The sequence below is a fragment of the Festucalex cinctus genome, chromosome 1, assembly GCF_051991245.1.
Source record: "Festucalex cinctus isolate MCC-2025b chromosome 1, RoL_Fcin_1.0, whole genome shotgun sequence".
NCBI lineage: Eukaryota > Metazoa > Chordata > Actinopteri > Syngnathiformes > Syngnathidae > Festucalex > Festucalex cinctus.
In genome coordinates, this window is record NC_135411.1 from 14,521,699 (window position 1) to 14,537,795 (window position 16,097).

At 39.0% G+C, this 16,097-nt stretch overlaps 1 protein-coding gene across 2 annotated transcripts in view; it reads right to left on the bottom strand.

Moving 5' to 3' along the window:
• Window positions 1-16,097, bottom strand: part of greb1l (GREB1 like retinoic acid receptor coactivator) — a 74,275-nt gene that overhangs the window by 35,842 nt on the left and 22,336 nt on the right. Inside the window, exon 1 of one of the 2 annotated variants that reach the window (XM_077518481.1) lies at window positions 6,970-7,152. The exons of the other annotated variant lie outside the window; for it this stretch is intronic. The gene's annotated coding sequence lies outside the window, so the exon portion shown is untranslated. Of the gene's footprint in view, window positions 1-6,969; window positions 7,153-16,097 lie in introns of those variants that run through there. 2 annotated transcript variants of the gene reach the window in all.

The window sequence follows — 16,097 nt, forward strand, 5'->3', positions numbered from 1 at the left end:
GTTTTTTGTTTTTTTGATAACTTGTGGCATTAAAAGAGGTAATAATAATTAGGGATGTTCGATACCTCTTTTTTTTTTCAGACCGATACCGATACTCAGACCCTCAGTACTCACCGATACCGATACCAACTGCCGATACCAGTAGTACATTTTGACAAATAAAAAAATCACTAAAAGATATTTTTAAACAAATATATTTCGTTTAATTTTGACAAAAACAAACAAAAAAAAAAAACAGCACAGTCACTCTTCAATAGTCTTAACGCTCAAAATAAAACACAAAAATGCTCTTTTAGTTTAAGATTCACAATTTTGAAGTATTTCCAAACCGGTGAAGTTTTGGTGAAAAACTGCTGCAAGCTAGCGCCACTTACAGGCAAGGAGGACTCACTTAACGTCTTCCCCATCTGCCATCGGTCGCTTGTACTCGTCTGCGTCACGAGTACTCGAGTACTTGAAAAAAGGCTGGTATCAGCCCGATACCGATACCTGGTATCGGTACTCGCCCATCCCAAATAATAATAGTATAATAATTTCATTTAATAATAATAATAATAATAATAATAATAATAATTAATAAATAAAAACAATAAAACTATTGAAAGCTGCCTGACCCTACTTGGAAAAGTACCGTCCCACCCTGACCACATCCAAGCCTAATTACCTCCAGACCTGCTCAATCAAGAAATCACCTGACCAAATGAAGTAGGCCAAACGATCTCAAAAAGCTGCAAATAAGGCCCTGTTGACACGGAAGCAAAGCTGTACAAATCTTGTACAGACAGAACCGTCTCAAGACATGCGAGCATCCAAGAGAAGACGTTTAAAGGTTGTAATATATATGCCAAGTCTGGAGTGGCGCTGTAGAGCAGCCATCGGGAGTTAACGGATTGCGTAGAAGAAGAATCAGCAAAGAAGATGAACCACTGATCCGAATAGCCGGTTTTGAAGCCGCGAGGCCGCCATATTACTCCTCCCAAGAAACGTTTCTTGGCAAGCGATCCTATACATTTATCGAAATTAGAGTACATTTGAGACAGTACTTAGTAGAAACACAACAGGGGTCTAGCAACTGAGCGATAAAAGAAAACTAGTTTAAACAGTAGTCTACTCGCGAGATGGGAGTAAGATGGCTGCCCTGTGGCTTCAACGGCTTGCAAGGGTGTGTATGGGTCATCAGCTATCCAGTAATATATACAGATCAGCGAACACAACACAGGAGAAGTGACAATAATGCCGGGTGATTCAAGTACAACATCACGCAAAACGACAAAGACACTAGTGATGGGCTTTACAGTTCTTTTCGGTGAACTGAATCACTAGAATCTGTGCATTTAAAAGAACCGTTCAAAAGATTCGTTCACCGAATCGTTCCACACTACACTCACTCGCTCACTGAACTGGTATGGCAGAGCGTTCACTCAATGAATCGTACGCGAGCCGGAAATGGCAACAGCCACAACACTCATTCACTGAATCGTTCGTTCCTGAACCGCAAGTGGCAACACGTTCACCCACTGACCCGTTCCTGAACACCAATAGTGAGGCTGCATGTGGTAGTAAAATCCCGCCCACGGCTGACGCTAGCTTCTGATTGGTCGTTTGCGAAGACTGACGGCATGAGCGTGGCTGCTCTCAAATGAACGAAGAACGAATCACTTCAAGAAGTGACCCGTTCACTCACGTTCACTGAAAAGATTCGTTCTCAAGAACGAATCGGTCGTGACCGACACAACACTAAAAGACACGTTTTTCCGCCATTGTTGTTGACAGACTGGCGGTTCAGGCGCAGTCACAAGAGAATTACGTCATCGGTGTCCACATTGGGACGTACATGGTGCGTTTTGAAATCTTTCCACTCTGGAGACCGGTTTCAAAAGTGATCAGTTTCAAGCTCCGAATTTCAAGCTCCAGAACCGAGCCGCCGTGTTGACGAACTGCCCAATATAAAATAAAATAAACAAATAAAAAATTTGTGCGGATCCATTGAAACCGGCTTTCGTGTGAACGGGCCTAAATGCCATGATCGAAAGATGTTCAAGAACAGATGAGTCTGCCTGGAACCATCTGTTAGTTAGGAAATGGTTACAAAGTCATTCCTAAAGTTTTAAGACTTCAGTGAATCATAATATCTGTCAATTGAGAAAGCAATTGAACTGTGCTGAACCTGTCTTAAGAGTGGCCATCTTACAGAAATTACCCCAAGAGCACGACAACGACTCATACACAAGGTCACACAGTAACCAAGGACAACATCTAAAGAGCTGCTCGCCTCCCTAGCATCAGGAAGGTCAGAGTTCATGACTCAAGCAATGAGGAAGAGAATAGGAAACCACAACATCCATGGCAGAGTTCCAAGGAAAATCAACTGCTGACCGAAAACAACAAAGGCTCGACTTAGTGATTCCCACTTTGTTGGAAGGGATGTGTGTCGTTACGTTTGCCATAAACGTAACACAGCCTTTCAGAAAAAGAACATCATACCAACAGTCCAACATGGTGGCAGTAGTGTGATCGTCTGGGGCTGCTTTCTACTTCAGTTTCTGGATGACTTCCTGTGATTGATGGAGCCATGAATTTTGCTCTCTACTAGAAAATCCTGAGGGAGAACGTTTGACCATCAGTTTGTGACCTCAAGCTGAAGCAAATTTAAGTTCTGCATCACAACAACGATCGAATACACATCAGCAAGTAAACTTATGAATGTCTTAAGAAAACAAAATGACGGTTTTGGAGTCGAGACTTGAATCTGATTGAAAATGCTGTGGCATAACCTTGAAAGCCTGTTCATGCCCCCCCCGACACTGTTGCTGAGTTAACACAATTCTGCAAGGAAGAAGAGTGAGCCAAAATATCTCTCATTGCCAACAAAAACGCTTGATTTCGCTTGTTATTGATGGTTGCCCAACCAGTTATTAGCTTTCGGGGGCAATCACTTTTCCACACCGGGCCATGTAGGTTTTCTCCCTTAACTCATTTGCTCCCAATAACGTGTAAATATGTTGTTGTTTTTTTAATGTTCTAAGTGTCCCAAAGACGTATTTATACGTTTTTTTGTTTTGTTTTGTTTTTATGCTAGAGCATACAGAAGGCTTTGATGCAGCCTCTCAACTGCAAAGAACGGTTGCAGAAATGGCAGTTATTACACAAACGGCCAGCAGGTGGCAGCAGAGCAAAGGAGATCAACCAGGGCCATGTAGAAAAAAAGCTCAATTACTTACAATTTTAAATAGATTTGTGAAAACTGATTAAACCTCACACTCTTCTAATGCTAATTTCTGCAAAACGGAAACAGATAGAAACATACTTTTTTTTTTTTTTCCTGATGAAAGAAGAGACTTTAATCTTTCTTTTGATAGGTTCCATGCTTTTATAGCCATAGAACACAATATTCTGTGGGCCTTGCAAAATCAGTCAAAATCCAGTAAAACAGCCGGGAGCGAACGGAATTGCTTCTGTGAAAATGGCTGGGAGTGAATGAGTTCATAAAAAAAATCTTCATTTTAAAAATGCATTTTGTTTTACTTGTCTTATCGTTGACTAATATTTTATTTGTTTGATGATGGGAAACATTAAAGTGTGATCAACATGTAAAAAAAAATAAAAAAAATCAGGAATTTAACTTTACAAGCATAATAACGGTCGGTTTGGGTTTAATTGTTCTGTTCATATGTGATTTTGTTCAAAATTAATTTTTTTTTAAACTTTTTGTCCTTGTACGTTATTAGAATTTAAGTAGATAAGTAGTAGATTATTCATGTGATTTTATATTAGCTTAACCTATAAAACCAAAACATACAGGATGTTCCAAAATGGTTGACCCCATTCTAAATGCTCATATCTCGGAAACTACTTGATGGATCTTTATGAAACTAAATACACTTTATGTTGAAGGTCATAAGTTTTATTTTGTTAAATTTACAAAGAAAAGTACAAATATTTGTTGGTTCCATGACAGATTTTCATAAATGTTCAACACCAAGTGGCAGGTTATATTTTGGAATTACAGCCCAAGTGCTTTTTAGGACGTTCAGAATTTCCTTTCCTGTGTTTTGTGTCAGCTCGACGTTACACACAAAAACTTGAAACGTTTCTACACAAGCTGTGAAAATTTGAGATCATTCCAACGAAAATTGTCAAAATTATTGGCCTACGAAATGGGGTCAAACATTTTGGAACACCCTGTATATGTATCACAAATCTGAGATTGTTTATTGTCATACACATTCATTTATTGGTTATATTTCCAAGTGGACCTTGAAAAAAAATTAATCAGCCCTACTGTGCAGCCATTCCAGATCATTTCAATGCACGTTTTCAATATCGTTTTTTTTTGTGTGTTTTTTTTTTTTCACGGTGGTCCAACAACAACAATGAACGTGAGCACCCCAACCATGACCGCAAAGGCTCCTGGGAGTTGCTATGCGATACCTCGCCCTGCCTCTGGGCTATTGCCACACGATGGGGACGTTTTAGTTTGCGTTGGCTGCACACAATCAACCCATGCTGCTACTTTGACCCCTTGACGGAGTATTGTTTAAGCACTCAGCCTGTGACATAACACAAAGCAAAGTCCCCCGTACTCCCCCCCCCCCACACTGTCCCGATTGACCCCCCGTCATCACCAAAGCGGGGTCCAAGTCCTGCAAGTGTACACACTTCATGCACGGGAGCTCATCTTTGTCAATGATTAGCTGGCTTTGATGCAGCCAATCAAGTCAATGTGTCAGCCAGGAAGCTCCTCTGTGGTCAATGGGTGACACAAGGAGCCCGCATTCTTCTTCTTCTTCTTATGCCCTCACTTGATCCCGTAACCAATAAAGCGGTGCAAGTTCAAGCTACGCCTACGCAATATGTGCACAACTGTTGGGATTGTTATCTGACGAGCCACATGGAGATGGCTCCACGAGATGAGAGGGCCATAAAATCGAAGAGAGAAAACAAAACAAAACACTAAAAATCTTGCCCGAGGCGCTTGAAGGCGTCCAGTTTTTCCAGTCGTGACACCAGGACGAACTGTACTTAGCAGGAATGCGGAGTAAATGAGCCCACTGACCAAATAGTGTTCATTCCACTTCAAGTCAGGACCACACTCCTTCATGGAGTCGACTTTTTTTCCATTTTCGTTCCGACTCAAGTGTTTTCTCATCACTATCTAACTTTCAGGACCAAAATTCCATACTTGAATATGAAATTGCTGTGTTTCAACAGGCAAGGGATTTTATGTTTTATAATAAATGCTACTCTATGTTCAAGCTCTACTTAAAAGAATATTTTTATATAAAACACAAACACAAACACAAATCTATTTAATTCATTTGCATACATGCTTGTGCAATTTATTTAGGTATTAGTAATTCAACAAAATTTAAGTTAGCATAAATTTGCTCACGATTTGGATCAAATTCATTTGTGCTGTCTGGTTCTAAACCCACAAAAATAAAAATAAACATGCCTACTATATGAAAATACTGTACATATATCATCATTTGTCAAATATAATAAATTAGATTTAATTTGTGATAAGCCTTTTTGTAAACGCATGTAAATAATAATTAATTGAAACATAAATAATTAAAAATATAAACGTTTTAAACTCATAGAAAATGCAAATATTGACAGCATGTGATCATCCTGATTTTAAGAAAAAATGATGCTAACAATAAAATATATAATACTTATTGTCAAAACATTTTTTTTGTGATAACCCTGGTTTTAAGTTGGCAGTCACCATCACCATAACAATAATAATAATGAACAAGATGTCAAAACATATTTTATTGATAATCTTAATCTTGGATGTATAAGAGGGAAAAAAATACAATACTTCACTTGAATTCTGATCCTGTATGTGATAAACCTGTATTTAACTAATGAGTGATAACAAATACAATCAAAAAATGTATAATACAGAAAAAAATATTTATTTGTGATAAGCCTGGTTAAAAAAATAATTCAATTATTTATAATAAAAAAGAATAATACAAACACATACAGTATCTAAAATTTGACAAATATATTATTGTAAAATATATTTTTGTAAAATTCTTATAAAAATAACAACACATTAACATTTTACTGTTTTAAACTAAGCTTCAAACTCATTACAGTAATGAAGATGATAAAATATGTAGTATACTATAATATAATTTTTTAAAATTTGTGTATGTATGTATGTATGTATGTATGTATGTATGTATATATATATATATATATATATATATAAATAAACTAAAAATAATATAATAGCTCAATATACATTTAGTTGTGATAACACATAACACTTATCATAAATAATAAAATTATTTAAATAATATATTATTAACAATGATATAAAAAGAATACTACCTAACATTTAAATTTGCACATATAAGAGTATTTTTTTTTTTTAAATACAGATCTCTCATCATTATGCTGAGAGGGGTTGGGCTTAGTGACAAATTAATTAAGACTAAATGCATCTTTGACATTTTCAAAGAAAAATCCGTGATCTTAATATAGACCTAATATGTCAATACAACCACTTTGCATTACTGCTTTTCAGTTTGCATTCAGTCGTCTTTTGTCTCTCCCTTCTAATTGCATTAGAAGAGCAGGCTGCCAAATTCAATTGAATTGGAGCCTGCTTTCGCATTCAAACCGGCACACTTTCCCATATTTTACACCAACAGGATCAGGGTGAGAAATAAAACGGGAGAGCTTCAACGACGCTCAGCTGGCTGCACCGCTGGCCCTGGTTATAAGACGTCACACGCTCACGCACGTATTAATAAAACCAGATAAGCATCAGGAGTGCTCAGTGTCATGCAGGAAAGAGGCTTCTGTTAACATCAGAAAAGCAGAAAAAAAAAAAAAAAAGGGGGGGGGGGTTTAGGAGGGGGAGAAAAAGGACTAACATCTCACCATGTCCCCCAGATGAGGCGTTAAAAGCCTCTCTCATTAGAGCCTGTTAAGAATAGTTTTCTCTACCTTGCATGACTTTTTGAAGCTTTCAGAATCCCAAATTGCGCAGAAGAAATCCCCTCCAAAAACTGCTCCTGGGAGGTGTTAGTCCATTGGGAGTAAATCCTTGTGGAAAGTCCAAAAGCAGGCATGTGGAGCTGTGTGTCCTCTCATGACACACACAGTCAGTCAGTCAGGCTGCAATGGGAATCTTCCTCCCTCTCTCTCTCTCTCTCTCTCTCTCTCTCTTGCATGCAAACAAACAGACATAGACCCCTCCCCTCACTCCCCCCTACTCCCCCGAGGTGCCCTCCTCTGTCCTGCCTGTGCCATTTGCCAAGGAGGAGGTGGAGGAGGAGAATGCATTCATCTGAGCCCCTGTGGTGACAGATGCTCTGCAAAGGGGGGGCATTTGGGGGTGCTGCTGGGGGTCTTCGTGGAAAGAAAGATGGTTAAAAGAGGGGGGGGGGGGGGGGGGGGGGGGCTTCATCTTCCTGAGGTCTGCCACGCGTGACCCCCCAGCACGCCAGCGTAGGCCACTGTGTCAAGTTGGGTGAATTAAGGGAGGGGGTTTGACTTTGGATGGAATCACTTCAAGGTTTTATTTAGTGGGGAGGTGCAGTTGTGAATGTATCAGGAGCCGGAACGTCAGGCAGCATTTTGTCACCAGGATTGACCCCCACGTCAAGCGTGGAAGGGTTAGAATTAGGGGGGGTTGTAGTGGGGGGGGGCTTTCACTCTCCTGCTATAAATACCAGTGAGTCATCCTCCGCAAAATAAATAAACGGAAACGAGCGACAGGCGGATGTTGATGGCAGAATGAGGGATTTGCAGCAGTTATCAGGAAATAGCCCACGCCGGTGACATGGCACAATTGCCAGTTCCAATTGCAAATGGCGCCCTATTACAGATTATGCAATTAAGCGGCATTCGGTTTTCCTCCGCCGGGGTCCAACAATCTACTCCTTTACAGATACACACCTCCTACATGTCTGATTTCATTTCTTGTCATGTCAGTGAACCCCTGTTACATCTCGGCTCATCTTTTGTGCCTAATCTATCCTGAGGATTATTAACTCATTCACTCCCAGCCATTTTCACAGAAGTCCCGTTCGCTCCTGGCCGTTTTACTGGATTTTGACTGATTTTGCAAGGCCCACAGAATATTGTGTTCTATTGCTATAAAAACATGGAACCTATCAAAAGAAAGATTAAAGTCTCTTCTTTCATCAGGAAAAAAAGTAAGTTTCCATCTGTTTCAGTTTTGCAGCAATTAGCATTAGAAGAGAGCTAAATTTCATCAGTTTTCACAAACCTATTCAAAATTGTCAGTAATTTAGCTTTTTTTCTCGATGGCCCTGGTTGATCGCCTTTGCTCTGCTGCCACCTGCTGGCCGTTTGTGTAATAACTACCATTTCTGCAACCGTTCTTTGCAGTTGAGAGGCTGCATCAAAGCCTTCTGTATGCTCTAGCATAAAAAAACATATAAATACGTCTTTGAGACACTTAGAACATTTAAAAAAACGTATTTATACGTTATTGGGAGTAAATGAGTTAACAAACGTGAAAAGAAATTCCAAGATCAACTGCCAGTTATTTTCGGCCCATAAAATAATTCTTTGACAATTTTTCCTTTTGTGTTTCCAACATCATTGTTCACTTGATCTGGATCTATTGTGAAGTGAAATATTTCAAGTAAAGCCTACAAACACAAACCAAAAAACTGGAATGGTACCTTCATGCAGGTGCAAAAAAAGTGCAAAATAAAAAACAGATACTCATTGGCAATGGTTAAAATAAAAACTAAACTCTTTGACAAATGTTCTTGTTTACTACTTTCAACCATCCAAATGAACATTGAATATTTTTCTACAACAACAGTTTCTCCCACATTCCAAAAACCTGAGTATGAATGCTGGCTTGTCTATATGTGATTGGCCGGCGACCAGTTCAGGGTGTACCCGTCAGCTGGGATAGGCTCCAGCTAACCCGTGATACCAATGAGGACATGCAGGCGCCATAGAAAATGGATGGATCAATGGCCTTGAAGGAGGTCTTTGTAACTATGAAGACCTTCCACATTTATTGTCACACTGACGAAAAGATCTGTTGCCTCTTTTTTTCCCACAATCCTTCAGAAAAAAACATCCCTGGAAGAGGTAAAATGTGAAAAGTGCATGTAGAATCAGGGGAAAAGTCATAATTCTCTGGCAAACATCCTTTGGTTTGTAGTTGCCAACAATGGTGATCTCATTGGTTTGGATCAAGCAACTCCTAAAAGCACAATAACTTTTAAAGTTTCTCAATGTGTTTACAAAAAAGGAAACGCTATGAGACTGCATCTTTAAGCAGATCTACACCAAAATGTAACGGTTTCTTCCTTGGCCCACACTTTATGCACAATTACTTGGTTGACCTCAGCCAAGGCCCAACAATCTACTCGTAACCAAATTGTATAAATTTCCGTTGAGTACAACTTCTGATTTTTGTCATTAAGGTTCAACCAAACTAATAACTTACGGAAAATGTTGACAGAAGCAAAAATAAATTGCAAGATTTAAGTACTGTACTTTAGACAGTAGTGTTGTTTTTTTTGTACAATTGTGATATAATAAAAACCTCCTTGGCAGAGGTACAAATGTAGAGTCTACACTTAAATATAAGGACAAAAATATTGATACTTAATTTTTATAAATGTCCTCATTTCCAATGGTGATCTTAATGGTTTGGATTAAATGTTTGCTGTAACACTATAACAGTATTGGGGAAAATCTGGATATGCTAACTTGACTGTACCCAACTACACATGCCATGAAAAATACAAAACACAAGTGTATATATTAGGGATTAGGGGTGTGCCAAAAAATCGATTCATAAAAGAATCGAGATTCTTATTTATTAATCGAATTGATCATAACTCTTTGACTGCCAAAAACGTTTAATAACGATTAGTAAAATCACGATGTATGCTGCCATAAACGTGAAATGACATTAGGAGCAACGTCTCAGTGTAGCTCTGCCTGATCAATGTGTTGTGGAATCAAAAACACCACCCAACTATGGCCAGCAGATGGCATAAATTAAACATGACAAAATATCATAATTTAAACACAAAACGTTAGGGGTGTTAAAAAAAATCGATTCGGCGATATTTCGCGATACTACATCGCGCGATTCTCGAATCGATTCAATAATCGGCAGAATCGATTTTTTTTTTTTTTTTTTTTTTTTTTTTTTTTTTTAGGATTCACACCTTGAGCATGGAAGAATGTTATATGAACGGCACATTAAGCCTTAATATTTTTATTTTAATGCTGTTCAAACATGAAACAGATTACAACCTCTATAAGACTGAAATTTCAGATAAATAAATAATACATTTTCATATAAATCTTACACTCTACAAGCTTACTGATTAGTATTTTCTAAATATGAAAAAAAAATCGCAACAATCGACTTATAAATTCGTATCGGGATTAATCGGTATCGAATCGTGACCATTCGTATCGGGATTAATCGGTATCGAATCGAATCGTGACCTGTGAATCGTGATACGAATCGAATCGTCAGGTACTAGGCAATTCACACCCCTACAAAACGTACTTACCCATGGTAAAAGTCCCAGAAATAATGTCCACAAAGCATATCGATGTGACAACAGGCAAGCGTGGCTATAGTTTACACAACGTAGGACTCTATATACACGGTTGTTATCGAGTGAACTCAACACTCCAGCGTGAACCCCACGTGTTCTTGCGTGCAGAAGCCGTACGGAAAACGCACCGCGTCTTTTCCGCAGTCAGTGTGAATTGGGCTTAAGTCTGAAAATTGAATACACGTGATTAATTAAAATGACTCATGTGTCATTTACCGAATACACTCTAGTTCAGTGATGGGCAATTTAAACGCTGAAGGGGGCCACAACTTTTCATCATTAGGGGGCCACATAGGGTCACGCAGCCGTGGATTTGCATATTCACAGATTAATTTTTTTCAATATTTTTTTTCCCATTTTTTCAAGGAGTTCAATTCCCATTTCCCCGGTTATTTGTTGGAAAACAGACCGAATATTTATCAGTGTTTCCTGAAGCATTTCTGGGTGTTTGTAAAACTAAATATTTAAAAGAAAAAAATCTACATACCGTTCCCTGCTCTAGTTAGCAGAGCATTGTGTGGAACATGCCAAAATCAGGTATAGCAAATGAAGAGAAAGAGGTTTAAAATGAAGGAAATACATTTTGAGGAGATTGTTTTGGTTTGTGTGCAAATGTTTGGCCACTTACAATAAGACCTTAAGAGTTCCATTATTATTCTGCGACACGTTCATGACGACTGATTGACTGTGATGTGGTCACCAAACGCACTTTATAATGATATTGGCAATGCCGATGAGTTGCGTTGCCAAGTTCCCATTGTGTGGTATTTTGGACCACTTTTGAACACTAAGGCCTCTTTTGTGTTCGCTTTTCCTGTCCGCTAATGAGCCGAGCCAAGAATTTGTCGGGTAAACAGAAATTCCGGATGGCGGGGAAGCACAGTTGATAGCTTCATGCCAATATTTACCCGTACACATCAGTTAATGACAAGAACCCTGTCTAGAAATTGAACGCACCCCGGATTGTGTACAGTAAATGCCGTTAGCCCCGCGTTCCAGTTCATTACCGCAGACGCGCTCAAACAGTTGTTTTAATCAAGTCGTGCGCGGCTCTTCGCACCTCCCCTCCAATGGTTATACGAGGGGCAAAGTCAGCGCGAGGGGGAACAGCTGTAAATGCCATGCCGGCCAATGGCTGCCTCCATTAAGGGGGATCCTGCGGGAGGCTTTCACACGCTTGTTTCTTCTTTTTTTTTTTTTTTTTTTTACCGGCCGCAGTTGTCCAAACAGCGGGCTTGAGTGAGACTGTGAAAGGGTGTCTGGCTGTGGCGTTTTTGTGCTCATAATAAGCGGATATCTCACGGCGGAAAAGTGAGCGCAAGTTCAAGCGATGGGAAAAGAGCTGTCAGCGTGATTTACGCCTGAGCTCCTGACATTGACAAGCCCCCCTACCACCGTCCCATCCTCCCTGGCGCAGCATCCTAAATAGACCATTTAAAACGCAGATAATGAGTAAGCCTTTTAAAAAACAACAACAAAAGAGTGCGGATTGAATGGCTTCCCGCCCCTAAAGCCGTCCCTCAGCACCGCTCACATTGAGCCCCCCCCCTTTCCCGGATTAAGGCCCGCACAAAGGAGGAAGGATCTCCGCCGCCACCTGAGGAATGATGAGTCACATGACGCCACCAGTGGGGAGGGGCAACGGGAGAAAGGCTTCTTCCTCTCCGGAATTTCCAGAGGAGTTTGTTTTTTAGCTGACTCAGCAGCGGCCTAACGAATGATAGAGCACTTTAGGCTCCCATTATCTTAAAAAAAATAATAAAAATCTATTCATCCATTTTGACGACTATAGACGTCAAAGATCCATTTTAACTGTGCCATTTTGTAGTGGTGTCCGAATGTCCAGGGAGCGAAAATGTAGGGCACTCAAAATGGCCCACAAAGCACTCTGAAAAGTAGTGAACATTTAGGGCTGGGTATCGATTCAGATTTCCAAAATCAATTCAATTCGATTCAGAAGGGCCCGATTCGATTCATTATTTGAAGGAAAAACACTCCCGAAGTTGATGCTAACGTTCCGTTAGCGTTTGCTAACTTCCTGTTTGCGCTAGGCTAGCAATGTTTTAAAAACGAAACGCATTTTGTATTTAAATATAGAGTTGATGTAATTCTTAACATTGTGTATATAATTTTAGAATTAACTCCAAGTGTGGTGTCATTAAACAGCTTAAAGGACGCCTCGTGACAACAGAATAACATACGCTACACACTTGCTAGTTGCTAGATGCAAGCAAAATGGTGTATTCAGGGTACTTTCATAGTGTCGGAAACTTCGTCTTTCTTTGATAATGTTTTAAGGGGAAAATAATCAGCCTTTAGCTCAATTGTTTTGGCCGATGTTTGAAGGCCAATAATCGGCCAATTATAATCGGTGGCCTATTAATCAGTTGGGCCCTATTTGGCACATTAATTTACAGGGTAAAAAAAAATATATTAAAAGAATCGATTCATGGTTTTATGAATCGATATTGGGCTATGAAAAGGAACATCGATTCGATATCGATATATCGATAATGGCCAGTGTTGTCGCAGTTTACTTGAAAAAGTAATGTGATTACTGATTAGTGATTACTACTCAAAAAAAGTAATCTACTTACTTTACTGATTACTTTATTGTCAAAGAAACTAAGTTACTCAAAAAAGTAACTTATCAGTTACTTTTTTGTACCAATTTCCGCCCTTTGCTGCCTTAACATAAAAATGACTACCGGTTACTTGAATAATAGCCTACTTATGAAATTGCATGAACTTGAAACATGAACATGTTTATTTGTTTCTGTTTCTCTGGTTTTACAGTACATAAATTGTTGTAGTATAACACATTACACCTGCAAGCTGGTTACAAACTGTAACTATAACATTTACATGTAGGCTGGTTGACACTGTAACATTTCTATTTTCTCAAGTACCAGAGCTGAACTACAGTCATGCAGATAAGCTTTTTTTTTTAATGTATTATTATTATTATTATTATTTATTTATTTTATTTTTTTACGTAACCGGCAAACCTCCTCCATTATTTTGCCGTTTATGTCTTTGATTGGTCAATGGGAAGAGCGAGAAAATGCTGTGATTGCTTGTAGACTTTACTCGCATGTACGAATAACCCAAATGTGCATGTTTACTCCTCTGCTCGAGAGCGACGCGCACGCCGTCTCGTTCGTTAGCTTCGTGGCCAGTTAGCATCACAAACTCAAGCCAACTAGATGGTGAGTTACCGGTCACGGTAACAGAGTCTTTTGTCATGTCCTCTCAACTCTAACGGCAACAGTTTTCCTGCACAATTTGCAAACGACTGTATGTTTTTGCATCATATGTGACAGTCTTCTAATCAAACAACCTCCACACGAAAAGGTAGCTCACAAAGGCTGACAACACTGGTGACGGCCAATCATGACTCACCTGTTTTCTGGTAAGCTGAACCTACTTCCTCAGCACAGGTGATGTCATCATCAGTTGACAGCAGGTAGAAAAAATACTTTGTAAAGGTATTCATTGTACATGAAAAATAATGAAGTTACCACAATTATAGACAAAATATTGACTTTTTTACTGCTGAAAATGGCTCAATGAGTCAAGTATCCCTCTAATATTAGATTATGGATGTGTTAAAGTGGGTGTGAGGCTGTCTTAAAGTCTAATAATTAGCCGTATAGGTTGGCTCTTTACTGTACCTCTGTTTGTAAGGTACGTGAAGGTGGTGGTGGCGGGGCGGCATCTGAGTCTAACAGCTGTGACAACAAGTGGCGGCTCTGACACTGCAACATGAGGAGCGCGAGGTTCAACTGACAAATCCACAGATGAGCAATGAGCATCAGGTGGGGAGAGGAAGTACAGCGAGCGAGCGAGGTGCCAATTAACACGTCTCCCCTCGCGTACCGTCACCAAAAACCAAACCGCAACAACAGCAAGCAAAACAAAAACAACCGCCCATGCCGAAATTCCCGCGACCGAAGGTGTGAGGACTCGCACCGCAATCCGCGGATCTCATTTCCTTATAAAAAGCTTCTCGGACACCCCCCCCTACATCCCTGACCCGACACCGCCTGCTGGGCCCTGAAGTGCAAATGTGTGCTAGTGGGGATAGCAGATGAGCTAAGGTCATACCAAACAAAGGCAAACATTCCCAGTGAATGCCATTGCTGAAGTCGACAGCGACACAGAGTGGAGATAATAGCCCTCGGCCCTCTCTCTCTCTCTCTGTAGCCGTTGGGGTGAAGCAGGCCTGCTGTGGCCAGAAGGAGCGGGGGCAGGGAGCGGTGGGCAGCGGCGGGGGTGGGTGCGGGTCTTAAGCCCGGACAAAAGGAGCATTTGGGCACATGAAGAAGTCATCATCATTAAGCCACTGGAAGTTTACTGTCCAGTTATAAAGCTCATTTCAAAACCAGGGGGTGAGCTAAGGGGAGGCTGGGAGGGGTACGTGGGAGCAAGGGGGCAGGCGGGGGGGTTGCTTGGGCTAATTCACCGCCTTTGTGTCCGGATTGGAAGAGGTGACCTTGCCACACACTATGGCCCCGGATCCTAAGTATTTTACCACAGTAGAGTGGTCTTTCTTGTTTTTCATTTTTTCTTGCATGTTTATTTTTTTGCAAGTTGTATTTTTTTTGTTAAATATTTATGCATCTTAAATTTCAATCCAAATTAGAATTGTGATTTTTATTTATATATATATATTTGTTTTTTTTTAATAAATGTAATTATTTCAATTTTATGGGCCAAGGTAATTTTCTTTAAGTTGATTAGTGACATTAAATAACAATAATAATAATAATAATAATAATAATAATAATAATAATAAATCTATTTTTTGGGGTCAAAACTTATGCGGCAAAAATTGTAAGAGTTATCTTAAAAAAAATGCTGATACAGCAAATGGTTCAAGATTAGCTTCAAAAATACTTTGGGTGCACCTTTTTTTTATTTTATTTTTTTTATTTTTATTTTTTTTTTATAAATGTAATTATTTCATTTTTATGGGCCAAGGTAATTTTTCTTAAAGTTGATTAGTGACATTAAATAACAATAATAATAATAATAATACATCTATTTTTGGGGTCAAAACTTATGCGGCAAAAATTGTAAGAGTTATCTTAAAAAAAATGCTGATACAGCAAATGGTTCAAGATTAGCTTCAAAAATACTTTGGGTGCACCTTTTTTTTATTTTATTTTTTTTATTTTTTATTTTTTTTATAAATGTAATTATTTCATTTTTATGGGCCAAGGTAATTTTTTTTTAAGTTGATTAGTGACATTAAATAACAATAACAATAATAATAATAATAATAATAATAATAATAATAATAATAATAATAATAATACATCTATTTTTGGGGTCAAAACTTACGTGGCAAAAATTGTAAGAGTTATCTTAAAAAAAATGCTGATACAGCAAATGGTTCAAGATCAGCTTCAAAAATGCTTTGGGTGCACCTTTTTTTTTTTTTTTTTTTATAAACCATTTTTGGCCAGCCAATCACAGGGCACACAGAGACGAACA